The sequence below is a fragment of the Semicossyphus pulcher genome, unplaced genomic scaffold (assembly GCF_022749685.1).
Source record: "Semicossyphus pulcher isolate SPU_LCO1_2020_fin unplaced genomic scaffold, fSemPul1.0.p SCAF_7, whole genome shotgun sequence".
NCBI lineage: Eukaryota > Metazoa > Chordata > Actinopteri > Labriformes > Labridae > Semicossyphus > Semicossyphus pulcher.
Window position 1 is genome coordinate 19,894,811 of NW_027211748.1, and position 25,457 is coordinate 19,920,267.

Consider the following 25,457-nt stretch of genomic DNA (forward strand, 5'->3'; position numbering starts at 1 on the left):
CTGCATTGTGAATCAGTTTATCTTGAGTTTTATTCAAAAAGAAATCCCATAAGACAGTTTGTTAAATTGCTTTCTTTATTTTCTCCTCTGATATGTAGCACTATCTCTTCTTGGGGATTAGTCATTTGTACTGTAGTCCTTTAGGGCCTGATGATATTGGATTTCAGCCCCCCTGGGATCTCTTTCGTTCTGGTTCAATATTCTTGGTTGTTCCTTCGGTCTCCGATGACCCTTTTTTCCTTATTTCCTGTTCACACTCAATCACTTCTCCTCTGTGCTTCCATCACCCCTCTCCTCCACTTCTCTCTCTGACCCTTTTAACTCTTCTTCCTCCCCTCTCGCTCTGTCCATCCCTCTCTCTGCCGTACTCTCTGTTCTGACCCCTCTGTTCCCTGCCGTCCCCTCTCCCCTGAGTTAATGGCCTTGTTGTCCTCCTGAAGCAGATGTCAGTGTGAGCCGAGTGAGCGGACGGAGGACAGAAGGCTGGTAAAAAAAGGGAGCAGAGAACTCCCCGTGTGGAGGCTGATGTCCATCCAAACAGCCAACAGATGTGACATTTTGCAGAGAGGGTTTTGTAGAGTGGAGTACCCTCTGAAAAGCTAAAGCCTTGGTTCAGTGTGTTTACAGCCACTGGAGTCAAATTGTGCTTCATTTTAGCATTGATGGAGCCCAGAAACAGGAGCACCGAGGACTCTGACAAAGCCATAATACGATGAAAATACCACAGTCGAGTAGAAATATATTCCTAACCTTCCCTGAAGTGTCCCAGAAAATGTCAGAGCATCAGAGCGTGCTGATGATGATGGTACATTTATTCAGCTACACTGTCATCACCACTCAGCCCTTTCTAACGAGAGCGCTCACGCAGCTTGTGAAGTGCAATGTCTGCCTGTTTGGGTTGGCAAATGTCACCGTAATCAGGTGACCTGTAGGGTGAAATACAACTGTGATATCAGCTGAAAATGGGGGTGCGGCAGTAAAATGCGCCTCATTAACCCGGGAAATGCTGCAGAAGGAGAAAGGAGCAGATTTATAATAGCTATGGAGTCTGCACAAAGTCCAGATTCTGCTAATTCTTCTTAAAGTTTGTCTCGTATTTCGGATGAACTTTTGAAAGAGCCTCACGTGTCATTAATGTTTGCTTCATTAAATCTAGTGCACAAACATTTAGCATTTAAAAGGTTTGTAGTGAGGAGCATGCATGCAGCTACTTTTACCTGATCTTACCTTGTTTAACACCTCTGGATGTTATGGCAACGTCTGCCTATAAAGCTAACTAGCTATTGGTGGCTGCGTGAACCAGATTGACCACACTGTAAAGACCGTTAGTGTCGACTTACAGGAAACTAATTCAGAGAGTTAACTCACAGGGAGTAGATTGTCTGTAAAGTCTTACGTGCTCAGTGTTAATGCTTGGCGTCTGGGCTCTGACCTTGTTACTCGTCACAAAGGGATCATCAACAAACATCGCAGCACAAAGCTTTGACGTCAAACATCAATCTCAGCTCAGCAGGAGCGACGACACTCGACTCAAAGCCAACAGGTGGATGCTGCTGTGAGGATGTAAGCCTTTCGCTCTATGAACATCAGCAAGCGACAGCAAAGCTTCCAGGTGATCAGTGTGGCAGCAGGCATGCAGCAAGAGTGAGCAGAGCACTGATGGCTTAAGTACAGCATACATTTTGAAATGATAAGTACCGTAAAGTCTGGAATATAAGACGCAGTCTGTTTTCAGGGGAACCCCAGAGGGAGAAAAGGTGTTCTATAACTGTTAGTAAAAACATGTATTAAGTTATTTCAACACTATTTCAATTTATTTTCATTTGACACACATTCAAAACACACTAATTATTGCCTAACTCTGTTTTCGCCGTGTCCTCCTATCGGTGTGGTAGTTGAGCTCAGCCTACGGAAACGTTGATTGTTGGTCGCACCAGTATGTAGGATGCAGCCCACTTTTTAGATTATGTTTTTTACGGTAAGTGGGGCAAAGTAATTTTGCGGTCTGTACAAAAGTAGAGGCAGCTCTTGTGTTAACATTTTGGGCCTCATCCAAACACCATGAAAAATACTTTGCATGATTTTATATTTTAGAAAACAAAACGAGGCAAAATATTGTACACACCTGTTTTTCCAAACTTATCCAAACCTGGAAATTATTCATAGAAATTCCATACTTTCCCAAACCTTTCCAGACTGTGTCCCTGTCTTTTAGAGGGTTGAGTTAACTCGCCTTAGCCTCCATGTTCACTAAAGATGATGTTGGCGGGATAGATACACAACTCACTGATGATTGGTCAGGCCAAAACTAATCTCTATTTATAGGTTCTACATAGAAATGTAGAATCTGTAGGCAGGGACGTGGATTTTAGGGATGGCAAGTGTTCTGGTTTCAGTTTGTTCTACGCTTGTAGTCCAAGTAATATTGACCAATCACATATCAGCAGGCTGCGGCGTATGCAGGAAAAACAGTCTCTGTGGAGAGCAAAGCAGGCAGAACATAATGTGCCGTAATGACATCCCGACTCCCATCAGCGTGATCTGACGATGATTTAGCTTCTTATTAATCTATAAACAGACATCTGCAGTAAATTCAGCTAACAATCTGTTCTAAAATTCAACTTGAAATAAATTCCCTAACACTGTGTAACGAAACCCGTTCAGATTTCCCGACTTCCTCGAATGCATTGGAAATGATCAATCCGACCTCCGTTCAACAAACGAGCATTTTAAAAGTAGTTTTCTGCTCCTCTTGAGGACAGACCTGACGAAGCTTCATTTTGACTTTTTTCTGCATCATGATGTTGAAATTTCAGCAAAGATTAGACCCGTTAATTAAAGTCAATATACGGTTTCTTTTTCTGTGAACAACGCAGCACGCGTAAAAGGAAGTCTTCACTGGAAGTTGTTTATCGCTAACTGCTGGCCACACACCCGGCGTGTTCACCGTTGTCCCCAGAAGCTATATCTTCGTCAGACTATAGCCGATGGAAGTGTGACTATGAGGCTAGACTAAAATAGCCAACAGGCACTGGCTTTAGTTCAAGAAGACTTACGTTAACCATTAATAAGCTGCTTTTATTGTGCACTTCCCTCATCAGCTGTTAGTGCGTATGTGTGGATTGAATGAAGTTTCAGTATTGACTGAACTGAGGCCGTTTTAAAAATATACACATTGGCTTGAAAATGACTTGGAAAAGAGAGAGAAAGTAATCTGATATTATGATGATAATCCTGTTATTCATTGAGAGAGAAAGTTGTCTAATTACACGGCACTTTAAATATTACGAACAAATCCATTAACAGACTGTTTCTGATATGATTGTGCTCATAATTACATAAACTGATGTCAGTGGGATTAGTTTCATATGAACTTCATATTTAAGGCTCTTCTGTTGGATTTAAAGGCAGCAAATGTTTCAAAGTGAATTATGTTTTGATTAATTTATATAAATGTAATATAAAACATACTAAAGGGAAGCGCAGAGATGAACATGGTGATTTCCCCGCAGACTGTCTGTGCTGTTAGCATGATCCAGGCCGCTGTGTTCACTGACACTCTGCATGTGGAGAGCATCCATCAACCTAACTCGCTCCACACTCGCAACATTTGTCCCCTGTCGAGTTAAGAAAAAACCCCAAACACCCAAATGACCGACCATATGGCGCTAAATGGTTAAAGCAAAAAATAACTCCCTCCCTCCTGCATCCTCACAGCCAGCCTTCTCCTCTCCTGACGCGCACGGAGCTCACAGCGAGGGGCTTCCACTGATCTCCCCCGTCTCCACCCAGCAACCAGGACTTGAATAATTCTCTCAGAGCAGAAGAAGGCATCTGATGCTTTTATGCCCACCACCACACCAGCAGTTTTCTCTCATTAATTTCGCAGCACCCCAGTGAGTCTGAGTCCAGAAGTCTCACACACTTACGTCTTAATCCTTTTTTTCATGTTTGGGAGAAAGTGTCAGAGCTGTTTGGTTAACATGCAGCTACGTGGGCAAAAAAAAGTCAAAATGATGTCTTACCTACCTCTTAGATGGTTTTAAACCCTTATTATTATTCATAAGTGAAAGCCAGAGTGAATTCATTACAGTGCTGCATATAGCTTTGATGATGAACCATAATTAACTCTGTGAATTTCCCTAAAATAGCTCGCTGCCAGGTGCCATTACCTCTGAGGAAAAGATCCAAAGTCTGAAGCTCTTTGAAAACTTTTGACATAATAAAAGTATTACATTCCTAATTTTCTAAAACCCCAAGGAGCAAAGATAATATTTTTACCATAGGAAAAAATAACATGCATGATGCTGTTTCCATTTATTCTTTTAATTGAGTTCAACCGATTCCACTCGAATGCCTCAAAGTGAGTCGGAGCCAGAAGCAGTCTGCTTGCTCATACAGTTGTTTCACACAATTACCGCCCACAGACGATTCCTCTGTCTCAGTCACACTCCGGCTGAAACTTCAAAGCGAATTTCCCTCCCGTTTGGTCTGAAACAGCGGGGCAGATATTTCCAACTGATTACATAACCTCGTTTCTCATTTTAAAAGACAAAGACAGATTAGTCAGCTGGAGCTAAACAGAGAATCAAAGTGTGCCACACACGCTAAGCATATTTTCTGTTACATTTCAGGGTATTTAGCTGACATATTAATCCTTAACTGTGAACGATGAGTGGAACAGTCAATTCCTGCTTGGGTTCAACATATTTCAGTATTTTTAGTTATCAATAGCTCATGTTTGTGCCAGTGCTCTGTGTATGTAATAACTATATAAGTTATAACCTATATAACTTCAGACCACAGGGGGATATTCAACCTCTCCAATAAAATCTAAATGTATGGCTGTTTAAAAAAATAGGTTACCTGTTCTTAGAGTAGAAGGACCACCTACACAGTGCAGGAACTCAACATTAAAAATGTAATATTAAGTCAAGAGCCATGCTCGCAGCTCTGTCAGGCTGTACTTAGGCCACAGACTGGATAGAAGAAGAAGGAGTTAGAGATCTTCAGACACAACTTTCACAAAGTCCACAGGCTATAACAGACCTGTGGACTTCAACTGTCATAATTACTATTATCTATATTATTTTCTTTGATCATTTATATGCTGTTCTTGCTAATATTACACATTTATACTATTATTATTGACACTGCAACCATGTATTATCTGTTGTTGTTGCTGTAACAAGAACATATGTTGTTGTTGCTCTGTTTGCCTGTCTCTACCCACTTTTCGGCCCATCCAGTCGAGGTCTGTCTGGTCGTCGAGGTCGCGTCTGGTTCTGCTCGAGGTTTCTGCCTGTTAAACGGAAGTTTTCCTGCCACTGTTGCCAAATGCCAAGTGTTACTCATGGTGATTCATGTTGGGTCTCTCTCTACGTAAAATAACAAAGAGTACAGTCTAGACCTGCTCTTTTTGTAAAGTGTCTCGAGATAACTTTAGTTATGATTTGGCACTATACAAAAAAAATTGACGGATTGAATAGTTCATCTGAAAGCAGTTGATTTTTGGGGAGGTTATTGATAATGGTATCGGATTGGTGCGAGCTGCATACTGGCTGATAGACAATACCATATTTTAGGCAGTCTCGGAGGCTAAGCTAAAACCAATAGGCCTTCCTGCATCTGTATCAGAACGTCTCTAGTGGGAGAGGGCACTTTCACGTCACCCATTGGTATGTGCACTTCTGTTTTGGGGGCTTGAGTTTGAGGTCACCATCTTGTTTTTTTGTGTCAGCAGTGAACAGGTTTGGATGAGATGTTGGAGCTTAGGAGGAAACTCATTGATGCGCCTTTATCCTGATTGACATGTTACCGTGGTAGCAACTGGTCTATAATTTAAGTCATGGTGCAATGAAGAACGCTTTATCCTAGAGAATAAGGCCATGGACTCATTAAGAACATGTTTACTGAGGTGTTAAATCAAGTGAGAGGTTGGGTTGTTTGCTCATAGACTTCGATACAGTTCATTCTGCCCCCTGCTGGTCGTAGAAAGAATGCAGGTTTAAGGCACGTCTCTTCCACTTAATATATGCAGTTATTACTCAGGCACAAACAATCGCATGCACTCAAGCCAAAATCGACAATGCTAAGTTTGTGTTAGTATACTAACGTTTGCTTATTAGCACTAATGACAAAGTGAAGCTGAGGCTGATGGGAATGTCAGTAGTTTTGCAGGTAGTTAATGATAAACTTTTAGGTATCTGTCAGATTAACCAAACCTGCCAAGCTGTCAAGATGTGCCACTTAAAACTACAAATGTGAAGCTCATGGTGGACGCTAGAGGAAAAGTTGGGGAACGACCAGAGTCGTTAGGGTTCATCATCAGGGGAACCTGAATGCCTGTGAAAAACTGACTTAAAAAAGCCGTCTGTAAAAAATGTGCATAAAAAACGAAGCTGTTAGGTGGACAGATAATTTAAAATGACATCTATTCCATGTTTTTCTGCAGCTGTGTGATTTCAGAATCCTTCATTATACCGTCTGATATGCAAAACACATTAAACCTGTAAAAGCAGAAAAATCCAAACTCGTACATGAGGAGGTATAACAAATGATAATGGCAGCAAGTGTGAGACTCACAGCAAGCAAACAGCCTCTGTATGTACCAAACATCACGCATGCCCTCTCCCACATGGGTGACTCGTGGGCTGGTATAATGAGTATGTGCTGTGGTGTCATGGAAACGGGCCACCTGTCAACCAGCAACCTTCCCACAACCCACCTGTCACCTGTCAACAAGCGTGCATTTTAATTTTTTTTTGGGTGGGGGGTCGAAACAGAGACGCTGTGAACTGCAGGTTTGAATTTTAATTGACGCTGAGAGAAAAGAAAAATCTGCAACAACAAAAACAAAAGGAATTTTAAAACGCCTGCAAACACGAGCTCGGTATGAAGCGCCGCACACAGGTTCATACTTCCACTTCTCTGACTGTAAGCTCAACAGTCACATCCATGTCACTGCCTATCTGGGTTTAAAAGGCATCACATTTCTCAAAGTCAGAGTGTTTCTCTTCTACAGTATGTAAATGTGCATTTTCTTCCCTTTCACAATAAAGTACTTAAAAAACAAAGCAGCAGAAACTGTACTGAGCTCTGACGTGACTGCATTTGTTTGTGTCTGACAGACAGACAACCTAAAAGGCAAATGTTACATCTTAAAACTTAAAACAAAAGACACTTTATTCATTAAATAGTGTAACTGCTTTTGAGTGTTTTTTCCTTTCACATTAAAAAAAAGGCAATTTTTTATATACTGAATATGTATAAATATTGAAAAACAAAAAAGCTTCACTGCACAAATAACTGGACTGTATTCAAGAATTCAAATAAGTTGAATCGACTGTCCAAAAATGAATCAGCAAAAACGCCCTCTCAGATGAAAATAGCTCAAGTTTTGGAACACCACCACACTCGTCAGTGTCACTTCTCCGCCCAATCAAAATCAAGAAGGGGCGGGACTTCAGATATCAACTTTGCCCACAAAAATGGCGTTTTTTTGAGGGTACAGTTTCCAGGTGTAGAGCTGCTGCTGATGTCAGGACACGACTCCTTTGTTTTTATGTTTCCTTTGTAAAATGTCCTTGAATAAAAGCAAACATTAAGCATACAGAGCGATTTATAACAGACTTAACGTTCCCTACCAAGGGAAGCGCAAGTGCTGCAAGACAACTTTTGTAACCTAGCAACAGTAAGCACTGGTGAGATGTGCTCTGAAATCGAGGTCGTGGGTGCTGCGAAAAACGTTGTTTGTCGAGTTTTTTTTTTTTTTTACCATGCTCACCATTTTAGGTCATTGTGTTAGCATGCTAACATTTGCTACATTGCCCTAAACCCTAAGCTAAGTTGATACACTGAGTGTTATTCGTTTTTCTAAACATATTACAATTTTGCCCTGACTACCCGCTACGTAAGGACTGGATGATCATCCAAGTTATACATCAACCTCAGGGGACCATGAACCAGACTAACCATCTGTAGGGACGTGACACTAGTGTGGCTAAAAATGCCAGACTTACACCGACTGACTAACTCATGCCTCACACACGTCCTGCAGTATAGAGCACTTCCTCAGGGGTTCTGGGTAGTTCTCTTTCTTTTCTATCTGTTATCAGGTGTATCCCAGTCTCTTGACGTCAGCCTGGATGTATTTCATAGCATCAATTTTAGATTTTGGATAGCAATTTTTAGATATCACCTTGGGCTTTAGTAAAGGAGGAGGGACTGGTTTGTAACTTGGACGAAATGATTTATTGATATTTAATGTTATTTTGATTTATAAGGCGCCAAATGAGAACAAAGTAATCTCATGACACTTCACATTTAGATCAGGAACAGCAGGCACTTGGCAACAGTGCTAAGAAAAGAATTCGACTGGTGGTGTTCCATCAGCTCGGAGAGACAGAAAGAGTCTGTTTGATTACTGAAAAAAGGATTATCAGACTAATAATAAAACTAAACAATATTTATTTGCAGCCCTCATTCAGACCTGAATAAAAACTATTGTAGTGCAGCTGCATGTTGGAATTGATACTTACTTCAGAGCGGGAAAGTTAAGTTTCACAGAACAGTATCTTGATAAAAGAAACCTGAACTTCATGGTCTATAAGCCTTTTAGCTTCACTTCCCAAAGCGCCGACAAAAAAGCCTTGAGTAAAAACATCCCATCTTTATCCGTGACCCGCACCGAGAACTAAACACACTTCAGAGTAAACAGCGGGTAGAAGAGAAGAGAGAGATTTATGTTTTATTCAAAGTGAGAATAAAGTGTCTTGGAAGTGAAAGCCTCGTGCACGTTGAGAGGTTTATCTTATCCGATTTTAGTCAGCAACATAAAGGAAAGCCTTTACTACAAAACACCTTAAAGTCTTCGCCCTCAAAGAGAATTAAAGCGGACACCTTGGCAGCGTTATCTGCCATGGAAACAATGCCGTCTCATCGTGCACAAGAGCCGCAAACCATTTATGAAGATTTATTTGGCAGAAAAAGCGGTGGAAGAAAACGGTGGAAGGTCAGAGGAGGAGAGCAGGAGCTTGAATAGGTTTTGGTTTAAGTGAGTAATTCAAATAAAGGAAAGAAACGCGGAGGTAAAAGGACACAAAAACAGACGGAGTGAAACAGTCAGAGGTAAGTAGCAGACCCTGTAAACCCTGCCGCCAATTCAACATGATAATGTGAAGCCTGTCCGAGACCAGGGGAGTAAAAACCAAAGGATTAGCAGAACAGATGAGGACCAACTTAAGAGATTTCTCCAGGGATGGAGCTCGAGACAAAGACCTAAGCTGCAGAATTACACACACAACTACTGATTATCATTGATCTAAAGCGCAATAATCAATTAATCTCACTTGTACTGATGAATAATTTAGAGCAGATTTGCACCTTTGAGGGTTTCACAATAGGGAGTAATCCCATGCAAAGGTCCAATAACCGTGATACTATTAAGCTCTCTCTGGCTGCTCACGCCGGGTCTCCCCTCTCTCACAGTAAAGAAGATTTATGGCTCCGCGCAAAGAAACGTGTTCCCACCTTAATATGCAAAAAGCCTCTCGCTCCGACCGTGCAGCAGCGCTCCAGGTTTTACAGGAGGCTTACAGCGCAACGCTGCCGTGATTTTACATTTTCATGTTCATCACTCCACATTATGAAGATGAAAAATGATTCTGCACACAAATTAGAAATCTGAAAGGTGTGACAGACGGAATAATGAAGTGATTACTCTTCCTTTAAACGTGTAACATGTCGACTAATTTGACACATTCACACAATGCCACATCTCTTATGGATTTTCTTTTTGAATGCTGAGTATGGATACTCAGGCACATGAACACTTTGTATTTATCTCTCAATCTTTGAGTAGGGAAAAGTAACCGGGTACAGGCAAGAATTTACCTTGTTTGTCAGGCCTCAAGGACACACTGAATGCACCTTTGTGAGGAACACAAAATGTAAACATGACTTTAGTTTACCTGTTCTTTCAATCAGAAATAGCTATCTCTGAGTCATAAGTCTGAACCCACAGACATGAAATACTTAAGATATAGTGTGACGTATACTTTCAGACTATATTATTTTCAATGTTCACGCCAACAAACATCCAGAAACCTGCTCAGAACTCAGAGAGAAGTTTGTTGCAGTATCAAAGAAATGCTGTGACAAAAGTCTTCATTCATAGAACAATGTAAACATCAACCGCCAATGATTATCTAAGATTTTCATGTAAATAAATGTCTGTTAAGTCTCTATCACCGAATGACATAACACAATGGTGATTGAGCCTGTGGCGCACTGATAAAAGGCTTTGCATTCGCAGTATTACAGACTGGGTGTCTCAGAAATCAGAAGCGGCGCCCAGTTAGTGACGCGTTTTCCATCAGCTAGCAGTGGTTGGTCTGCCAGAGAGGGTAGGCGGAGCTAAGCTGCTTCTTTTCCGGTCTCATCAAGTGTTGCGAGTAAACAGTAATCTACTATGGCTGAACAAACAAAGAAAAGATCGATGACTACAGATACAACTTCAAAAATAAGTGAAAATCCAAAGAAAAAGAAACAAATTGGACACTCAGACGAAGGCAAACAGTCTAAAAGGAAAGCGACCGTCAGCGAGGAAAATCAAGAGTTACAGCCGGAGCCAACCGTGGACGTCACACATGCAACACTGTAACATTAATGACGTGATGATTTGAGACGTGACCAGGCTTGAAAAAGCTCCGGTGAGGAAATTTGGGTTTGTGTTGATTTTGGCGCCCCCTGTGGACAAAGCCGTGCCTCTTATCTCTTTGCTAATTTTGTCCTGTACACGCTTAAGTGGTGGTTTTTAACAAAAAAAACACCTCATCCTGCTTTCTCTAACAGTCATATGTATCACTCACTTTAAATTTCTGCCCTGGGAAATATAAACAAAGGCAGTGTGCAGCGTAATCGCTTTGTCTGACACCTACCCCCCACCAGCAGTTTCAGGCATTAAAAATAACTACATAGAAATAATCTATCTTGTCGCTGATGGTCTGGTTTGCTTTTGTAGGTCATATAGAGACATCAGAATTAATTTCAGCCTGTTCATAACCAGCGAAAAAACACCTCACAGTGGCTTTAACCCACTGAATTCATGGGGACATTGTGGATGCTGTTTCCATCACCAAAAGCATTATGGGCTCACAGGGTCAGACTGTATTAGCTGATGTAGTTTGCAGATTTAGACACAATATAAACGATTAACTTGATTAGCAAGTGATGCATCTGCTTTAAATGAAACTATAATACACCAGCACAGTGTAAAGTAGTTGCAATTATTAGCTACAAGAGTAAAATGAGGTATCCATGTTATTGCATGAAGCAGCACTGTTGCAGAGCCTTAGCCTGCAACAATTTTATCTTTATTTGAAAAGTGTGATCATTTAAAGTCAATTTCTCTGAGCATGCCCCATAAAATCAACAATTGCAGCTTCTCAATATTCTTCATGTGTGCTGGGTGCTGATTTTGCTGTCCATTTAAAAAAGCCTTTGTGCTCTCTGAGAATTTACGACGGACATCTCTCGCTCCTTCTGACGTTTTATTGGCCAAAGATCACCAAGTTCGATTGTAGAGTAAAATATGTTCTGAATTTTGCCAATCCATGTATCAACATCTCTGAGGCTTGACAGGCTCTGAATCTTCAGGAGCTGCGTTGAAAGCTGACCCGGAAAGAACGCCGTGTAATTTCACAGGGCTCCGCAGACGCACAAGTGGGTAAAGAAAAGACGACACTGGAAGTCTCTCAGAGGGATTACTATGATTTCTGTGTCAATGCTTTTCAAAATCAGAAACAAAATATGGAGCAGTAATGCGCTGCGTTAGCCGATTGAAAAGAACCCTGAGAGCTGCTGTTTGTCAGGAAAAGCAAACAGCTGAATGATTATTTATCAGCGGCGGAGAAACTCTCAAGAACAGGCGCGCCTCTGTTTGGGAAGATGAGGGCCTGACAATTTTACAAGCAGATTTTAATACCGCTGCCACAAGGTGATTGCCTCCTCTTTCACACAGCGCTGTTCAACTATAATCTGAAGTGACTAGTTCACATTCAATTTTGAGCTGAACATATAACAGAGCATCAGTGACAGGATGCATTACAGCTGATGGTGCACGCTGCGTTATGGCTGCACTCATTCTTCTTTCCGAGGACTCTGACGGGAGATCCATCTTTGTCTCCCTCGCCTGTAAAAGCATCAGACTGAGCATTGTGTCAAATTATGCAGCAGGCTTCCACGTCCTGCGTTTTATGTTTGGGCCTGTTTTGCAGATGATTTGATTGTGATTCAGAGTGCAGCGAGCACAAAGAAACAAGGCTTTGGGCAGCCTACACGTCAGAGCAAAAGCTTGTTTAAGTCAGAAGGCGTTAGCGGATGCATGAAACGTGTAGATGGAGGAAGCTGTCTGCTCTGTGCGGACACTTTGAATTCTGTACATGCTGCAGTTAAAATGTCAAACTTCACCCTGAGAAAAGAAGGAAAAGAGGAGGAGAGAGGGGGAGGAGGAGAGCGAGCCCATCTCCAGACCTGATTAATGTGAGGACTAAAGATATTCGCAGACCATTAGTATCGCTGCAAATTCACATTACTGCTACTGATGTATTTACTCTTTACATTACACTGCACACACCAGTTGTCTTTAATTTCTTTAGATACACATGATTTATGTTGTTCATTTAAGCCTTTTTGTTATCCATTATACTTCAAACATTGTGTTGATGTTAAGGCTGCAGCTAACGATCATTCTATCTCTATTAACTGGAGATCAACTCTATCAATTCGATGTCCTATTTTGCTTTACCAAGCATCTTAATATTCAAAGATCTGACTGTATGCAAAGATGGGCAATGCGCCTCCATCTGCTCTCACTGTATGAAATTGCAGCCAAAATAGCCACCGTGATGGGCGCTGCCATCTTTCGCTGGCAACATCATCAGGGGTTGCGCAGTAGAGATCGGTGGGTGGAGCCGCCGTAACCACTTCTGCTAACCAAAACACACACACATGCTGTGTCCAAAAACGCATACTAACCTACTGCCTACTACATACTCAAACAGTATGTACGGCATACTGCCTACTAACCTGACTATTAGGATGCCGTTCGCATCATACTCAGAGCCGTCTTCTCCGTATCACGTGACTTAATCGTTTACGTATGTCCGGTCTGATCTCCGGTCCATCTCCGCCATAGTAGAAGCTGAATAGCCGCAATGCATTTTGGGGCGGTTGAGTACAACCAGTGAGCTCCCGTCTCATACTCAAATATCCGGGCCGATCTAGTATACATCCGGGCATTTCTCGCATACACAAAATTGCATACTATGACATGGGAACGCATGACATGCTCAATTTTACGTCACGGTTAGTATGATTAGTATGATAGTATGCGGTTTCGGACACACCATTAAAGATATAATCTCGAATATTTCAGTTTTCTATTCTTGAGCACCACCCACTGGGGTTAAACAGTAACTACGGGAGCACACTTCCCTATTTAACCAGACGTCTACAGCTGGCTCCCTTTGACATGGTTCTAACTCTTGATCTTCCTCGCTGACGGTCGCTTTCCTTTTTAGACTGTTTGCCTTCATCTGAGCATCAAATTTGTTTCTTTTTCTTTGGATTTTCACTTATTTTTGAAGTTGTATCTGTTGTCATCGATCTTTTCTTTGTTTGTTCAGCCATAGTAGATTACTGATTACTCGCAATGCTTACACAAATCAGAAGTGCAGCCACTTAGCTCCGCCTACCCTCTCTGGCAGACCCACCACTGCTGCCTGATGGAAAACCAACACAAACTTGGCGCCGTTTGTGATTTTTTCCACGAATGTTGCAACAGACATCAATAAAAATAAGATGTACTGCAAATGCAAAGGCTTTCTTCAGTGGCCCACAGGCTCAATTACCATTGTGCTAACTCATTCGGTGATAGATAGTGACTTAACAGACATTTATTTAAATGAAAAAGTGACTGCAGTGATTGTTTTAGTCACGTCTCCTCTCACCGTTCCTCCTCCACTCTGCTGATCCAGGAACAGATCGGCTGCAGGAGCCGGATTTGTCAACAGAGCTGTCAATCATCCTTTTTACAGCATCAAATAACTAATTAGAAATAAACTGGTCAGAAAAATGAACACTTGGACATAAATCAGCATGAAAAGAACTAACTATAACGACAGAAACAACGTGAGAGAAACATTTATTTGGCGTGTATTTCGATTTTAAAGTTTGCCTCATGTCCCATCTGTTAACATGGAGGAGGCGGGCTTTATGACCTATACAGCAGCCAGTCAGCAGGAGGCGATCAAAATGTTTTGGCTTCACTTTTCGGGAGCTGTAATGTCGTAAAATACAGTCTATGAGTCAAAGATCTGACTTTATAAACATGTAAACCCAGGAAAAGCTGCAAATCTGCACTGTTTAGAAGCTCAACAGATGTTGTTAATGTTTTTGCATTAAAATAGTTTCAGGGGCGCTGGTTTGGTGTATATTTCTTTGCCAGTTTAATCCACTTTATGTTGTTTCATCTGTTGCCTTCTCCTGAATCCTGTTACTGTTTGTTACTGCAGCTACATGATTTCCCAGTTGAGGCCCGTGAAGTTTCATCTTATCCTCTTCTGCTCTGAAGGACAAATATGATTCTTTAAAACAAACATTATTCAGGAAGTATCTGTCTGTCTTGGTGACAGAGGAGCAGAGACATATCCCTAATACAGCCTGACACAGCACGGAGCCTCCTGTTATGAGGCTATTTTATCTTTAAGAGTGATATTTTTCTGAAGCCACCGAAGCATTTGATCTAATAAGGCTTATTAGATGGGGGGCGTGTTGTTACATGACCGGGGGTGCAGGTGTGTTTCGGGGACGTTGCTCAGTGAAGCTTATTCAATCGTGTGCTGCAAACCAGAAGAGAAAATACATTTACAGCATGTGAAGGCTCACCATCGTGTCTGTGCCTGTGACACTGCCCAGCTGGTAGAATAACCGAATCATGTGAGCCGGACATGATTTTGTCAGCCTCCACCGGACAGAGGAGATTTATTCAAACATGATGGAGAGCTGAGATAGCGTTCTAATGGAGGGTAGGACCAAACACTTATGACATCTCGTGTGCAAAATTGTTGTTGATATTAAGGAAATGACTCTTTTCCTACCACTGAACTTTTCAGACATTAAATGAAGGAAAAAAGGGAAAATATAAATAAATTATGTGTCCAACAGTAAACAGGAAAACAGGAAAGATCAAACTAATGGAAGTTTTAGGCTGGGTGTGGTTTCAGGCCTTGCTACATTAATGCTTACTGGACTGGAGGTTCTTCTATGTATTCTTGCCTCATCACTACAAAACAGCTATTTGGATAAACAATAAAGAATCTGTGGTTCGAGATTGCTGTTCATGTTTGAAGTCTAAGCAGCAACTTGAGACATGAGAACGAAGTAGGAGTTGAGATTTTTTTATCTGCGTGTTCATGTTTTTTCTGCAAAATATGTTTAATTACCTTGTAAAAATCCTGCCAAGGCATCTCCTCCTTCTCCCTCCTTAAAAATTCATGAATCTGCACAGGCCCCGCCCACTATACGTTTCTCCGTTCGTAAAATTTCAGCCGAAAACAAAACACGTCTCTGCCATCGTTTAGTGGCAACTTGTTGAAACTTAGCTCGCTTGAAATGTAGTAATTAGTAGTAACTTTAACGTTAGTAGTCAGTAGTGAGTTTGCAATGACGATGATGGTTACAGCTGGCTTGCGCATCGCCAAAGTGGTTGCCATAGGTTACACATAATGATATGCAAACTGTCACCCCGTCTCAAACCTGCCAATCTGAAAACGTGTTGTTCAGCCTGTCCTTGGTACACTGCAGTTTAAAAGCAGACAGGCCCAGCCATGGACATGACTGCTTGTGTTGTCCCTGATGTGTCTTGTAGCGCATGAAAAACACCACATGGAGATGTTTACAAGGTTAAACACTTGATTTTCACTGGAGGGGGTTTTTAACAAAAAGCATAATCGTGGTCAGATGCTAGCCGTTAGATTCAAGGATTGCACTATGGTCGATGTGTCCGCCTGTCTTGCTCTCCACGAGGACTATTTTCCTGCAAACAAACAAAGTGGACAAAACTACTCGGACTACAAACAGAAACAAGAACGCTTAGGACACAAAAAGTCTTGGCCCTTGTCTACAGATCCTGCAATCATGTGCAGATTTGTGTTTATAAAGAAAAAAATCAATAAAAGTAAGTTCATGGATTATGCAACCTGTGTTTTGCAGACTCTAAAACATGGTATGTAGTCTGGTAACGACCAGAACTGGGGCTGATTTTCTCCGTCCTTAGAACCTCCATTAGGAACATCATGTTCTCTTTTAATACGTTCATGGTTCACTGGTTGTGCTGGAAATTAATGTTGATCGGTGGCAAATTTATGCACATTATAAGAGCATGAAAATAGTTTCAATCAATTCCTTTTGAAAGGGGAACATGTTCTACTTTGTCATTATTCTGTTAAGTTTAAATTGCTCACACAGACTGCACACAGGCTGTGAATAAACCCCCCTCTAACCCAACGTCCCTCCCCCGCTAATAGATTTGCAAACAAATCCAAGTTTCATTCCGTCATTAGGACATTAATGCAAATGGACTTTAAGGAAGAGTGCACTTCGCCTCCAGTTAACATTTCGCTTCTCTCTGCCTCCGTCTGTCGCCTCATTTCCCTCTCACGCGGGGTCACATGAACACTGAGAATGACAAGCCGCTGATCCCGTCTTCCTTCGAGGGCGGACACTGTGATAACTTCCTTGTTCCTCTGAATTGACCGGTTTTGACCCGATGAGCAGCCGCCGTGGACGTCGGGTTATTTGTGTTTCAGGGTTTCCAGTGGCTTCATTTAATAAGATAATTTCACAGCAATTACAGGCTTTCAACGCAGAAATGTAATGTCATTACACGCTAGCTCAGTGAGTTCTGTGTTTGGGTTTAGAGCAAAGCGCTCAGCGCTGATTCTCAGAGGCTGTATATGGTGGGAAACACGGCTTCCTGCGGAGGGAGACACAATGAATCCTCCTGCTCGCTTTCTCTTTAAACGGCTCGTCGTGATGAGCATGAAATCACAGCTCCGCGGTGATGCTGCAAACATTGTGTTTCAATCTTCTACATGAGGCGGCAGCAACAGTCCTGATATATCCGGCTTCTTCTTCTCTGCACATCCAATACACAAAGCAATTACAGATAGAGTCACGTCCTGCACACTGTAAACTACACTGTGTGAACTGGTGGAGAGCCATTTGACACTGAAGCTCTCCATCACATCAGACTGCATCAGCGAAGTTCAGCTTTCTGTCACACTCCTTCACTTTGTGTCAGAATATTTCAGGGTCAGGGAGCAATTATGGGCTGCTTTGTCTGGAAAATGTCAAACTTCAAAGCTTCACTGGGAACATTCAGTTTTTTACATAAAAGCACAATAAAGTCAGGCTGCAACAAAGAGGAGAAAGCCTTTTCTGTTTAGTCAAACTATATTTAGTTTAACCCATTTTCTCTGTCATCATCTGACCAAGATGTTGCCCTCAGCGAGTGAAGCTATTCTTAACACAAACAGGATGAAAGCAGCGAGCTGTGCTAAACAGACGATCAAGACAACAAACTAATCTGAGAAGAAATGTGTGGAGGCATTTTGGATGCAACACCATGAAGAACTTACAGAGGATGGTAAAGCTGCGTGCTGCCTTTAAAAACATGGAACGGCCTTACAATGACATGAACTCATCAACCGAGTCAGGAAGCAGAGAAAAGACACATTTTACTTTAGGACAAACAGTGTAGCTCAATTGGGGGTGAAAACTATACTTATACTAAATTGAACAATTACACAGAGTACCTGTTCGTACGCTCGGGAGAAGAGATTTTAAAGTTGTGATGGACCTCAGGTCAACAGGCAGCTTGCTCCAGAGAGAAGCACCGCAGTAACTAAAGGCCCCCTAATTCTGGTTACAGCTGAAGGACGTCCACCTGATTGGATCGTATATGACTCTTTGTAATGTGTAACATGAGTCATTACATGACTTTTGTTACTCAGTGCTGCTCCTTCAAAGTGTGTTACAGACACACAGCAAGATAAAGTTATGATCGCCAAGATTTCAGTTTGTTCTCTTTGGCGACACCTGTGGCGATAAGGTGTAACTGCGGGAGCACACTTCCCAGATATCCAGACAGTGTTGCATGTGTGACGTCCACGGTTGGCTCCGGTTGTAACTCTTGATTTTCCTCGCTGACGGTCGCTTTCCTTTTGAGACTGTTTGCCTTCATCTGAGCGTCGACTTTGTTTCTTTTTCTTTGGATTTTCACTTATTTTTGAAGTTGTATCTGTAGTCATCCATCTTTTCTTTGTTCGTTCAGCCATAGTAGCTGTTCGGCTGCATGTCATCCTCTCCCCATATTCCCTGTCTATCTCCAGCTTTCCGATCAATAAAGTGACTTTGTCGCCTGTATTCCAGCACCACGTCCAGTATTTTGTCAGACGTGCAAATGAGTTTGTTTTTTCTGGTCAAAGAACTTCAGTCACTTCAAATCAAACAGTTTGAGCATGAGATTACGATCTCGATAGCATTATCACAAGTAAAACTAATCCAGTTTGTGCCACACTGAAGGGGGGACTGTGTTGAATAACAAAAGGCTCATTTGAGAGTCTAAACACAAGTGAGCTTTTTATTCCAGTGGGATGTTGTCAGATTTAAAAGACAAAATACGCCCTCATCCCAAGAAACTCCCTGTGGGTGCTTCCCCCCTCTTCTGCCTGCTCTCTGTGGAGCCCCTGCAGGCTTTTTCTCACATCACAGACACCTCTCAGATGTACAACACAGGACTTTGTTCAATATTTGTAAATGTGAACGGCTCTTTAGCAGAGTCTCTCAGACTGTGATTAGAAAAACAGAGGAGCTGTTGAACTGAATTTGGTTCATTTTCAACACAAACTATTTCAGGATGAGTGCGCGCTGACTGCCGGGGGTACTCGCGCTCACATGGAGTGGACGGCGAGAGATTATGAAGCACGATTACGCAGCGCTGACATTTACGCTGATAAAAACAGATTGAAACAGAATTCTGAATATATTTTGTGGCCCGTGAGAGCGGAGTGTCGACTATTAAGTTCATCTCAGTTTAAACTGACTCATCCCCTTGATGAATGCATATGAAACATCCATTTTTGGTTGGAGCCTCAGAGTGTTTCTTAACCTGAGGCGTCAGAGACATTTAAGGATTGCATCACTTTTCTTACTTCCGGGTCGGTTGCTGATTCTGGTCTAGTAGAAAAACTTCTTCCTCTGACTGCTTAAATAAGAGTTGAAGTTTTATCATCATTTCCCTCTAATCGTCTAACAGCTGTTTGACATCACACTCTGCCTCCTCGTCCGACATCGACAGCAAGACACTGGGTTCTTAACTGCAAAATAACTCCTCAAAACGTGTCAAATTCACATCTATAATTTCTGATGTCTAAACAGGAGTTAAGTTTAAACCAGATGTGACACCACAAAATGTTGTACACAATAACAGCCGATGTAATTTCATGCTGGATGCGCCTGAGGGTAATGTACAATGGGATGCACGGAAGTAAATGAGCTATCACTGAGTGGCACCTGTGTCCTCCTGAAGTTAAAGGTCACATGTGGAGTTTTCCGACCACGAGTCATGCGGTCGAGTTCTGTTTTTCATGTTGTTTGTGTGTCGTGCTCTGCTGCGCGTGACGAGCATGAAGGACGCAGGCGACGTGACAAGCATTTGCTCCATCTGCAGCTCCTCATGCAAATATGTGGCGGAGGTAGGGGTTGGGTTCGTCTGTGAAAAGAAATGTGTGGAACGGCTGCACGACGTCCACGTCTTCTTATCTCTGATGTCTTTGTTTTACAGCACAGGAAGTTAACTTCGAGACGGATGTGATGCTATAAAGTGTGTACATCAAAACAAGTAGATTTCATGCTGCATAAGCTGACAAAGCTTCGGAGGAATATAAGTAGACGAGCCACAACTAAGTCACACCTGTGTTTTCTTGTAATGAAAGGCCCCCTGCTGAGTCTGAGGACCATTAGGAATGCATAACAACTCCTTCACGGTTTGAATGTGGTGTTCTTGTACAGAAATGAGGACGAACATGTGCATGGTGCATGCAGGGTGCTTGGGCAACATACATGTGACTCATTGGTATCACGTGTAGTTGTCTGACGGATAAAGATATCAACGGCTAAAATGTCAGGTGGGAAAATATAAAAACATAAACAGTTAAAAAATTAGTAATGGCGTACTGAATAGTGTTATTTAAAAGATGTGTTGCCAAGAGAGCCTTTTTTTTTTTTTTTTTACCTATATTGGCTTCTTCATGTAGCTTATTGTTATTTTATTCAACGTTAAAGATATAATCTCAAAGATCTCAGTTTCGTTCTCTTTGGCGGCTCCTATAGTGATAAACTGTAATTGCGGGAGCACACTTCCCAGATATCCAGACAGTGTCGCATGTGTGACGTCCACACGTCCGGTCGCTTTCCCTTTTAGACTGTTTGCCTTCATCTGAGCGTCGAATTTGTTTCTTCTTCTTTGGATTGTCACTTATTGTTGAAGTTGTATCTGTAGTCACCCATCTTTTCTTTGTTTGTTCAGCCATAGTAGATTACTGTTTACTTGCAACACTTGCAGAGACACTTGATTTTTTCCATTAAAGTTGCCACAGACACCCAGTCTGTAATACTGCAAATGCAAAGGCTTTCAACAGTGGGCTCAATCACCATTGTGTTACCTCATCTGGCGATAGATAGTGACTTAACTTAAAATCTTCAAGGTTATTACTTTAATGAAATGCAAAGACACACATTTAAGATGATGTCTAATATTAATTAATGTGGCAATATTTAATTAATTAGGCACATATGGCTATTCAAAGCATATGTCCGATAATTTTTCTGTAAGGCCGGAATTCTGGAATATTAACGGCCAAGTTGACCGTCAAAAAGTCTGGCGTAAACACTGATGTGACTGCTACATAAAATGTAAGTGTGTAGTCCCAGAAACACACACACAAAAAAGAGGAAAAGAAAAAACCCTGTTTACTTCCAATGAAGAGTACAAAGGTTACCTTGTAGCTTGTAAAGAGTTTTCTAAAGGTCAATTTAAAGCCAATCTTACTGTTATAGCCTGATGTCACAAGTCGAAAGATTGCCTCAATGGGTCTCTGTATCAATCTGTACAGCCTCTATTCTTCGAGCCTCTCCTCAGTTGAGGACAAATCCCCCCAAAAACACGAACAGGGAGGCAATGGAAGAAACCGAGGAGGGATCCTTCACTCAGGATGGAGAGGCGTGCAGTATCTGTCATGTGTACAGACTTGACCAAGGCAAACATCACAGAAGGGACAATCGGGATAACAAAAGTATGAATAGAATCCAAATATATATATTATTTTATAAAATGCAAATATAACGCAGGGTAAAGTAGGAACTCATAAATAAAAATGCCGCACTAACACACTCAGAAACAGACGGACTGTGCTGCACCTGTGAAGACACACTACATCCAGACACACACCTAAGTACACACACATGCCACGAAGCAGCAGCTGGCTGGTACAGAGACCCGGGTCACGCAGGCCCAGGTGGCAGTGCTGTTCAGTGACACTGTGATTTAAGTCCCGTGTCGCCGTGAGGTCTGTTATCTACCGGCGGTAACAGGGCCGCGGCGATACGCTCCGACAGCCGACGACCGCAGCTCGGGAGGCTGCGCTGATGACGGATAGCTTCAGCCCCGGATGGTTCCAGCCGCAGTGCGCAATTACATGAATCATGTGTTTAAGCGTCTGTCATATATATTTACAATGAAGGCTGCAGTCGACGTTTCATTGTCACTGCCAATGTTAGATGTCAATTCGGATCGTTCCTGCTGTTCTCTTTGAGATTATGTTTGTGCATGTTTTGGGTGAGTCACTGAAGAGCAAGACAAGCGACGAATGTCCCCAGCTGGGTTTGAACCTGGGACTCAATCTTGTTTCTGTGCTTTAGACAGCTGAGTCATCAAGATGCGTTTTGTCTTTGTTTGAAAATACATAAACATGGACGTCTCCCCTTCCAAAAGACAAGCTGCAGTTTGTGGTGATACTGGATCTGTTGTGTGCTTTGTTAAAGCATGACACAGTTTAAAACATAGCTGTGCTTCCTATTTACATCTCTGCACATCCTAAAAGAAACTCCTTACATGGGTTTGTTTTTTAGAGGACCTTATTCCATATTGCACTCTAATAATGTATGGTAGAATACAACTTTCCATGTGTTCTGCTTCTTGGGAAATGACCCAAAAACTGTTCCAATAGATATTTATGACACAGCGTCTTCAGAATCACACCTCAGAAAAAGGAAATTCTTTTTTCCAAGGTTTTCACGACTTCTTTGTTTGCTTTTTGTTCGATTTGTTTCGCTTGTTACTGAAGAATCTTTTTTGCACCAGCATCATTTTTTTTTTAAAACTGAACAGCTCCAGATTTCCTGTGAGCATTAATTTGTCCGACAATTGACACCGACTGTGTCCCAGTTCCATCCTTCAACCCAGTTTTTGGATACTTTATCCACAGATATCAAACTAAAAGTCGAGCAGAATATTTCAGTGGATTTTATTTTATCACTTCTTCCCTGTGTAAATGCCCTACATACTCAAAGTCTGCGCAGAATTAGAGTGCAGTTCAGTGTTGGGACACAGCCAGCAGCTGATTTTTCTTCTTTTTATATATATATATATATATATATATAGTAAATATAAAGTAAAATAAAATATAAAATATAAAACAGACAAATTCAAGTCAAATCTCAGATCACTGAGGCGCTTGTTTTGCTCTGTTGGTAGTGCAGGTGTCCAATAAACAGTCTACAGTCCTCGACACACCGATCCTAGGCTCGACTCCCAGTCTGCCGATCATTTGGTGCATGTCATCCCTCACTCTTTAAAAGTCACAAAACAAGTCTAAGTCAGTTCTCAAGTCAATTGAGACAGAGGCAGGTCAAGTCAAAGGTCAAAGTCAATCAGGACGAGTCTAAGTCCAGCCAAAGTTGGCGTTTTCATGGGCTCCTGATTATGGAATTGCATGGTCTCCATTTAAGCCCTGTTTAGGTCATCAAAACAACACCGCCACTGAATCGTCCTTAGTTTAAGTTCCCCAACTCTGAAGTCAATGGAGTCGAAGAGAAGTCTTGAGTCAAGAGAAACAACTCTGAGTTACGTCTTAGGCATCTTGAAGCTAGTCAATCAAGACTAGTCCAAGTTAAGACTCAAGATTTAGAGTCAACTGACTCTAAATTAAGTTAAGTTATATATACAGTCACAGTTAATCAGAACAAGTCCAAGTGAAGTCTAAGTAAATCTAATTTAAGTCTCAAGTTAAAGTCAATCAATACCGTTTATCCTGTTCAGGTTCAAGGGGGCTGGAGCCTATCCCAGCTGTCATTGGGCGAGAGGCGGGGTACACCCTGGACTGATCGACAGTCAATACCGGGGCTGACACATAGAGACAGACACAATCTTTTTTTTTTTTTTTTTAATTATTTTTTTGGCTTTTTGCCTTTATTCGATAGGAAAGCTGAAGAGAGACAGGAAATGTGGGGAGTAGAGCGTGGGGGCTGACATGCACAAATGATCGGCAGACCGGGAGTCGAACCTGCGATCAGTGCGATGAGGACTGTAGCCTCTGTATATGGGGCGCCTGCTCTACCGACTGAGCTAAACCAGTGCCCAGACACAATCTTTACACTCCAGGCAATTTAGAGTCACCAGTGAACCTAACGAGCATGTCTTTGGACTGTGGGAGGAAGCAGGAGAACATGCAAACTCCACACAGAAAGGCCCACTTCGACCGAACCGGGGTTTGGACCAGGAACCTTCTAGCTGTGAGGCAACAGCACTAACCACTGCGCCACCGTGCAGCCCCTCAATCAAGACCAGTCCTGGGTAAGTCTCAAGTCATTTCAGACAGGGTCAGGTCACATCTCAGGTCAAAGTCAATTACAGCCAGTCCATGTCACAAGTCCGACTCAAGTCTCCAGTCAAAGTCCACTAAGTCAAGTCAGAATTGAGTACCAGTTTTTTCAGGGTAATTCCCAAGTCAAGTCTCATATTAATATAGATAAGCGAATGTCATGTGTCCTCACTTTGTCCATGTGTCATATCAACCCCTCCATCTCTGGGTCTCTGTTGGTGTAATAACCTTACATGTGTCCCGAGCTCCCCGGCAGACACTTTCATGTCTGGACTGGAGCTTCTGAATTATTGGCTGAGAGAGGGGGTTACTCGGTCGACTGGCAACTCAGACAGCGCAGCGTTCCACCTGATCGAAGCCGAGGCAGCGGGTCTCGTGGGCGGCTCGCGGCAATCTGGATAATTAGACTTGTGTTCGATCACGGCTCCATCTCCTCCAAGCTGATGATTATCCCCTGCACCGTGCAGCACGGGCTCACAGGAAACCAGCGAACACACACACACACAGGAGCAGTTTGAGAGTTTGTTATGTTGTTGTGGACTTTCAGGCGCTAATGAATGTAGTTTGCACGGATAAGCAGAGGAATGAATTGGGGAAGTTTATTTTTAGATTTGGGATAACGTTACATTGATGTGGACTTAAGTGAGTGTTATAAAGAGCTGTATTTTCTTTCTGCAGGGATACCACACTGTGTAAGCTCAACGTACTGGTAGCAGTTAATCCCCTCTCTCCGTCTGATTACATTAAAATACACTGTGCTGCTGCTGTCTCAGGTTGATTTAAAGGCTGTTACCATGGACACTAATTACCTGTAAATACTGGAACACTTGCAGCCAAGTCGGAGACAAACACAAACAAAGACATGCCGGGGAAACAGACATATAGACAATCCTCTCAGCGCTCATCACATATTCATTAGATGCGGCTCATTGTTCACACCTCGACTTCGGTCTCTGTTTCCAATCAGTAATGATGGAAGCTCAGCATCACACCCAGGAGCATTATGTCCTGTAATGAGATTCTTCTCCCCGAGCATACCTCCCTAATCCCGCGTCTCTATCTGGGCTTTCGTGGGGCCTTCGGAAAACAGCTGAGCCAGGCAGAACACGGACGCTCTACATGAAATTCAGTGTTAACCCCGCCATCCTGAATAGCGGCGAGACAATGGAGCTGAAATGGAATGGTTGCTTTGCCTATTACCGAACATGTTAATCCTCTTAAGAAGTTAAGAGAGGTCTTGATGACATGCGGGGAGAGGAAAGGAGCGTGCGGCTCTGTGGAAATGAGCAGAGGCGAGACTGAGAAATGACATTCATCCTAAACAAAAGTGCCGGGTTTTCATTTTCATTAACCCCGGACTCTCTCTGGGGAACGATTGAGAAGGGAGTCGTCTTTAAAAAATAGGCTGCAATTTTCGGATATTTTGTTGCAATATGTCTCCAACAAACAAAC

General features: G+C 42.2%; 1 protein-coding gene across 1 annotated transcript in view; it reads right to left on the reverse strand.

Annotated features, from left to right (window-relative positions):
- Positions 1–25,457, reverse strand: part of st6galnac3 (ST6 (alpha-N-acetyl-neuraminyl-2,3-beta-galactosyl-1,3)-N-acetylgalactosaminide alpha-2,6-sialyltransferase 3) — an 83,070-nt gene that overhangs the window by 19,571 nt on the left and 38,042 nt on the right. The window lies entirely within an intron of this gene.